The sequence below is a fragment of the Austrofundulus limnaeus genome, unplaced genomic scaffold (assembly GCF_001266775.1).
Source record: "Austrofundulus limnaeus strain Quisiro unplaced genomic scaffold, Austrofundulus_limnaeus-1.0 Scaffold97, whole genome shotgun sequence".
Lineage (NCBI taxonomy): Eukaryota > Metazoa > Chordata > Actinopteri > Cyprinodontiformes > Rivulidae > Austrofundulus > Austrofundulus limnaeus.
In genome coordinates, this window is record NW_013952499.1 from 692,349 (window position 1) to 699,868 (window position 7,520).

The 7,520-nt window shown below is 40.0% G+C and overlaps 1 protein-coding gene across 2 annotated transcripts in view; it reads right to left on the bottom strand.

Annotated features, from left to right (window-relative positions):
- Positions 1-4,106, bottom strand: part of glis1a (GLIS family zinc finger 1a) — a 38,068-nt gene extending 33,962 nt beyond the window's left edge. The window contains exons 1-3 of one of the 2 annotated variants that reach the window (XM_014013012.1): positions 4,018-4,106; positions 2,171-2,303; positions 1,728-1,920 (exon numbers count right to left, since the gene is read on the bottom strand). The gene's annotated coding sequence lies outside the window, so the exon portion shown is untranslated. The remainder of the gene's footprint in view (positions 1-1,727; positions 1,921-2,170; positions 2,304-4,017) is intronic. The other variant, XM_014013013.1, reaches the window with a different exon arrangement.
- Between the last annotated feature and the right edge of the window lie 3,414 nt (positions 4,107-7,520).

The following is a 7,520-nucleotide window of genomic DNA, read 5'->3' on the forward strand; positions in this document are numbered from 1 at the left end:
CCTTTTGGCCGTACGTTCACTTTTAGTATGGTTTCCACGCAATCCTTTATAAATGAAAGTTCAGATATTTGAACTCTGGCGGAGGCTTCTGCAGCACCGCATGCACGGAAAACGCTCTGCGCCCCTTCCGCCTTCCTTGCGCGCCGCTCATAACGCGCGTGACGCGACGCACAACCCCTTGAGGCGCGTTCGCCATAGACTTTGCATGTAAACTGGCAGCTCCTGCCGCTCAAAACGCTCTCGGTGTGAACGAGCCATTAACGTTGTGTCATGCAAATGACTGAACGTCAGAGGACTCTGATAGTCACTCGTGATATTTTATGTTTCTACAAATTTTTATATAAACATGGCAAGGTAAATCACCCTTAACTTTCAGTTGTTAAGGGAATATCTTAAATACAACTAATGTAACACGTCTTCATCTCCTTTGACCTGAAGACTGGTGCTGACCCAAACCTGTTGATGTTACCTTGTTAGTTAGCTGTTAGCGGACTCAAAGTTGGCAAAACCTAATTTAGCAGAAGGTAAATCATCTGCTAATGGTTTCCAAAGTTAATGAAAAAGCTAATCCGCTACATGAAAAAATAATTTTGCTATTATAGTTGTGGGATTAGAACCATGTCCACCACTGGTAATTCAGTTGTTTACCTTCTAGGCAAATGAAAAGGTGAAATATCACAAACTCCAATTGGTTAAATCTTAGCATCGCCCAGCAATGTTGCAACTCCGGTGACTCTATCGCTTACTTTTCCAAAAGTCCAGATTGGGAAAACAACCTTCACGAACCGAAGTGCTTTTATTTTTCTCTTCCACCAGCATGAAAACCCAAAACGAGTACGCAGGGATGTCCGCCAATCCAAGCAAATGTTTCAGGTCGACGCAAATCTTGGCTCAACGACGTTTCCCCACTTGTGCCATACTCCAGCTTCAGCAAACAGTTTGAGCATCTGCTGGAAGAGTTGATGAGTCACTGATATCGATAAACAATCTGAGCCCAAAAGGCTCATTGTGGTGATTTTGAGGGGTTTTCAAAACAGTGTAAATCTAATTTATGACCAATTTTACAGCCATATTAATAAGATAATATGAAGTAGATAATAAAATCAGCGATTTAACCCCCACGGCACAGAAATATACCCCAAAATCCCACCACACAAGCTCCATGCCAGTGATATCATGAGGCTAATGGTTAAAACAATCCTCCTGGTTTTTTTGGACTTCCAGAGAGCCAGATTTCCACCCCCTGCGCAGCACTTTTCATTCCAACTACATGACATAAATCAGCGGACTGCAGAGAAGTGGAAAGGAAGAGTCCCTTAAGTAATAAGTGTAGGAAAAATATCACAGAGGAACCATTTGGGCATGAGCTCACCACCAACTGCAGCAGCCACTCTGTGTTATTAATTCCTCAAATCTTTGTTGCACAATCAAAACAAGTTCTTGTGTAATTCACCATATTATGGACCTGAAAATAGCCCTTTTCTAAACCACAACTATTTTCTTCTGTTAGGGTAAAGTTTTATCACTTTTTCCTCCACAAATCACTCCTTCTTTACCAACACATGTGCTCATTTTACTAATATACTCTTTGTCACAAGAAATTACATTATCACCACTACATGTTTAAGCTGTTTAAAACAACATGTATAAGATACTGTTTCTGTGTGTAAAAATAATTTAAAAGTGCAGTAAAAGCATATTTATTTAAAAAAAAGAGCTGTTCTTACCGTTTTATTTGCAGCCATTCAGTTTGATGGGAGGACTCTTCCTCGCGCTGGCTGCACGCGGACTGCACTTCCCACTGTCACTACGGTGCGCACACACGCACGAGCCCACCCCCTCACCCCCTTCAGGAGCCAACCAGCTCTGTCGTATCCGCTCACAKTAAACATGGTTGTATCATTGTAGCCCGCCGCCAAACTGAAAAAGGGGAATTATGTTATTGTTTTTGCCCAAACGTGTGTGTTGGGTTGTCAGTCTGTTAGCAAAATATCACATGAAGAAGTGAAACTCTCAGAAAGTAATCACCATTTAGTTAAGGTTTAAAGGGTCAATATTATGTGTTTCTCTGGCATATATTTAAATACCATACCATAATAAAAATAACCTATGTCAGCTTTAGCTGTTATTAAAATAGTGTTTTTATGTTTAAATAGAAAATAAACTTAACTTCTCATCAGTTCCTCTTCTAAACGCCTTGAAATTGGCCTCTGTCTCTTTAAGAACCGCCTTCCATTTCTGTCCCATCCATTTCGGTGCCGGAGGGGGGTCGCGCATTCGCTATGATGCAGTTTACTTGGCATCTGAAAATACATTTCCTCAAAGGTATTTTTAATCTGATGAGCTTCACTGGTGAGAAATAGTTAAGAGCTCAGCAGACAGTTTCASTTTCACTTTCACTCGTTTGCTAGCCTGCGTAGTCATGGGCGAGGTGTAGGGTGGAGAGATGTGCTCCGCGATGAGGAAGTTGGCATAATACGGCAAGCCCTTTTAGCATAAAATCGGATTCACGACACTTCCATTCCAGGGCTGTGTCCAAAAYGACAGGCCGGGTCCTCCGGAGGACCCAGACTACCCGATCGAGGTGGGCCGGGTCCTTGGTAGACCGGGAAGACCGGAAAAAAAAGAGGCTGTGAATTTGGACGGTCTAGCGTCCCATCCTTACGTTACGCCATACGACACCTAGCAACTGTGATGACGCTAAACAAGCCAACTTAAATCAAAACTAGAAAACTATCAATACATTAGCATTATTAATATCACAAAACTATAAAATTAACTTAAAGGTATCATTTGAAGAACTAATTGAACCGCTGTAGGTGCATGTTATTTCATGTTTTTTATGACAAAAATAATATTTAAAAACATGTCCACACAAATGATAAAAGTATTAGAATTACAACCGCTAAAAAAATTTAAATTTTTATATCGCCATATTTTTATTTAAAACGTATTCGTCTCGCTTCGTCCGCCATTACTAGCTTAAAAAAATCTCCGGTCGGGCCGCAAAGCATTATGGGATACGCTGGGCCGGGAAGGATCCATCGGACCAGTCCTTCAAATCGAGGAAAAGGAAGGACGTATTTGTCGGCCGCATCGGAGGAGTCATCGGTTTTGGACGGCCTTCGTCGCGGCGCTGTGACGTATGCGGCCGACGAATTCGGCCTTYGGAGGACCCGGCCTGCCGTTTTGGACACAGCCCCAGATATCTGAAATTTATTTATGACAAGTCATATTTGTTATTCAAGACATCTCAAATTATATTTTAACTGGTCAAAATGGCCTGCCATGGACTTAAAGACACATCCCACTGATCCCAGGGATGTTCCTAGTCCCCACCTGTCGTTTTGCTCCTCAGCATGGCTTCCTAAAAACGCTGCAGGATTTCTCAAACATGCATGAATGAGTCAAAGCAAGGCTTTGGGCATGTTTTTTATGAGAGTATAACATTATTACATGATATWAAACTCAAAAAAGTTGATTTTACATGGTATTGCCCTAAGCAAACGCAAGATGCCCGCCAAGCTAAGCTAATCTAGCAAACATTTGTTTTAAAACTTTGTCATTAACTGTTCGAATAAACTATGTTTTTCCGTTAGCAAAATATCTCATAAACCACTAGATGCATTTTATTGGAACTTTCAGAAAACAGTTGTTCGCCTATGATTGATGAAACTCCTGAGGCAACCCCAGATCAAGATGGCCGCCACAGCTAATCGGCCAGCTAACGCTAATGGCTACAACTCAGACGATTTTACAGATGTTGAGCTAAAATTTGGTGTGGTAGTGGAAGACATTCATTCCCAACACATACAAAAAGCACAGCACATTGTGTCTGCGGTGTTTGTTAGGAAAACTATCTCAAGAATTAACAGGTTTAACACAAAWCAAGATGGCCGCCACAGCTAATCAACGTTTGCTATGATTTAGGGGCCGTTTACACAGAGCTGGTTTTCAGYGAACCTCAACATTTTTGTTGCAACMCAGTTTACACATCACCTGTGATTAGAAACCCACCTGCAGTGATGATGCCAGGTAGGGTGGGAGGGGTGCCCACCCCCACTTCCCCCTCCGCGACTCTGCGCAGCTGTCGTAAAGCCCGGCGCATGCGCACACAAGCGACGACAGGCTAAACAAGAATTACGGCAGACCGTGTGTTTTGTTGTGCTACTCACCCTTTTCAGCATGTAGGACCAAATCCAAAAAATGTAACGTCCTATGTACGAAGGAATGTTAGTTTATTCACTAGAACACACTCTTATTTTAAAACATCCTCACTCAGCATATATGACAGTTTGGGTCAAAAAGCAATGTTTTAAAGGGACAGTACAACCGTTTACCATTTAATCATCTGGCAACGACTGGTCTGGCGTATACAGGGTTGCCAGTTTTACACATAGTGCTAAAATTTGGTGTGGTAGTAGCTGAAAGTCATCCCTAACACGTACTCTGACCACAGCCCATTTCAGGATCTGTCTGTAAGCAAAATATCCCATGAATCACCAAACAGATTGGAGTAAAACTCACMGAAAGTAGTTGCGGCAACTCATAACACTTGGCATGAACCCAATCCAAGATGGCCACCACACCTAGTTGACCTTAGCTAACACAATAAGGGCTAAATAWAGGGCAGCGGTATTTTTTCCAAAATCATCGTTATACTGTATTTTACCAGTTTTTGTATCTACTGTATATCTGTATTTTTATTTATTTATTTTAGATACATATTTGCAAACTCCTGGCAAATGTTGGTCCCACTTCCAACAAGACTTCAAGCATTTTCATGTCTCTGACTGTCACAGCTCGTTGAGATATAACCCTTAACAACTACAGCTCATATGATGTTTACTTTAGTTTAGCGTTTATGCCAAACTACCAGCTCGTTCGATGATTTATTGCTGTAATTTTGCTCCATGTTTGACCACTKTTCCTATATAACGACCGACAATTCACATGGCTTATGAATTCACACGGCTCCTCTTTGCTTTACGGTATTTTTATTTCCAGTGGTTTCCCTATAATTTGGGCCCGGTATGTTTGAGGTGCTCAGAAGTGACCTCACGTCGACCAAAACTCTGGTTTCTGGTCTGCACGGTTTCCAGTGAGATCTCTGTCGTCATCAGCTCTGTGTAATTTGTAACGAGATGAAGCTTAATAACACGCTTTTTACCGTCTCACCGCTGCCAGCTCTGCCGTGCAGGAGAAGGGTGAGCTCGTTGTTGCTTATTTGGACATCCACATCCTCGCGCTGTCAAATAGGCCCAAAAGAGGCGAAACATTTCATCTGCGCTGTTTAAAAAAACCTGCAAGTCAGAGCCTCGTTTCTGGGTCTCGAGATGATGCTCAGAGCTGTAAACAAGTCCTCGGGGAAGCTGCTCCAAACAGAACCAGATGGGCTAAAACAATTCACAAAAGAACATATTCTCCAAGAAAAATTGTGACATAGGGGGGTTTTAYTGCTAACCAGATACAGAAAACAGCTGGTATCAGTCTCTTTTGTTTGCAGCTTCTTTCGCCCCTAAAGTGGCAAAACGAGGATTTAAGCAAAGGGTCACACGAATCTTTAATCCAAAATAAAACATCTCGTTTTATTTCAGTAAATGGGGCAAAGGCTAACTAATAAAGTGTTGCAACGTTGGACAGCATTTTGGGGGTTTTGATTTATGGGACGGTGCAGGACTTTTGACACAAAAGGTGCTGTGCTTTGGGAAATTTATTTTTAAAAAAGAAGTTTGGATGTCTTTGCATGTGCTGGGTTGCCAAATAAATCAAAAAAGGGGGCCAAAATGTGGTAAATAAGAGACCAAATGGTAAAATAAACACTTTAAACAGAACAAAAGTCGAGTTATTGTTATGTTGATAAACTCTTGTCAGTAGGATGATGAATATAGGCAGTAATGGGCTGCTTTTTATAGCTTTCAACGTAAAAAATCTGAAATATTTAACTTTGCAGGCCAATTCAAGATGTACAAATCAATTTGTGCGTGGTAAAAAATTAAAAATATTTGCATGCCTGAATGAAAATAATAAACCCTAAAGGTGAGAACAGACTCAAAGTTAAATAAAATGCACACAATTTACATTGTAGCTTGAAACAAAAACAGTCCAAATAAACTTTTCCACACACGTATTTTTCACCTCAAGTTCTGGTCCTCCACCAGAGGCCGGGGAACCTGAAGGTTCTGACCAACATCTCTCAGGATCTGCTGATACCTCTGTCCCAGTTCGGAGTCCAACGAGGTCTGGACTCTCCACAACTTCTGTTTTCTCTTTCAGCCCCTGACAACAAGCTCGTTTTGTTAGTGGCAGTTTGAGCACWTGATAATTACAGGTCTGGAGGCTTTTCATCACAAATTCCATTCCTTTATTTAAAAAGGACGAATTATCAAACTTTACACTGGACAAACATTAAATGAAGGGATCTCCAGCAGAGAAAAAMATAGCCATTTTCTAATGAAATTATAAGGATTATAGAACAATTGATTATTACTTACTATTTTACTTACTGGGATTGCTAGATTTTGTCGTTATGGTCATTTTGYCATTATGGGTAACAATTGTTTATATAAATGTATATACATTTTTAGTAACTCAGTTGTTTATTAACCAATGAGGCAAATGATACCTGACTCTGAACTTCACCTGTAATGTGTTTCACACCAACACTGCCACCTGCTGGTTGACTTTGGCAATACACGCCAAATCTGTAGCTCTTTCCTGTGGTTTTTTTTATATAAAATAAATGCTATAATAATGTTTTTTATTTATGATATCACAGTTTTATGTACATATCTGCGTCTATTATGTTTTGTATCTTCTGAAACGTTATAAATAAAAAAATAAACTATATTTTGTTGTTTTATGGCTCCCACTAAGCCTTAGTGGGAGCCATAAAACAACAAAATATAGTTTATTTTTTTATTTATAACGTTTCAGAAGATACAAAACATAATAGACGCAGATATGTACATAAAAATAAATAAATAAAAAATAAACTATATTTTGTTGTTTTATGGCACCCACTAAGGTGATGCAAATTGCCTTAGTGGGTGYCACAGATTTCAACATTTTAGAATATTGAATCGATATTCTAAAATGTTGAAATCTATGCAGGAAAAAACACAGAGTATAAAATATGAAACTAAAAAATAAAATTAATTAAACCTAAATTTGTTGATCATATAATAATGTGGCAAGCAATTACCAAACCATTTGTAAAGTTAAATAATGACAGAAGAATTTATTACTGCTTTTGTGTTAAACAAAAGTCAGAAACAATGAATGAAAATCCTCAATATMAACCAGAACCCAGAAATCACGACGTTTTATTTTGGAATCATTGGGTTCGCAACCAGAAAACGTTTTTGACACCAGGTCACACCGGTGGTGGCGTTATTCCGCAAAGTATACAGATTTTGCTTTAGACTCCGCCCTTCGAAGACTACTAGGTGATACAAAACGAGTACGATCAGCCCTCCGCTGCGCCATCTCCTTTTTGCGTTAGCTCGTAGGCTAAGATC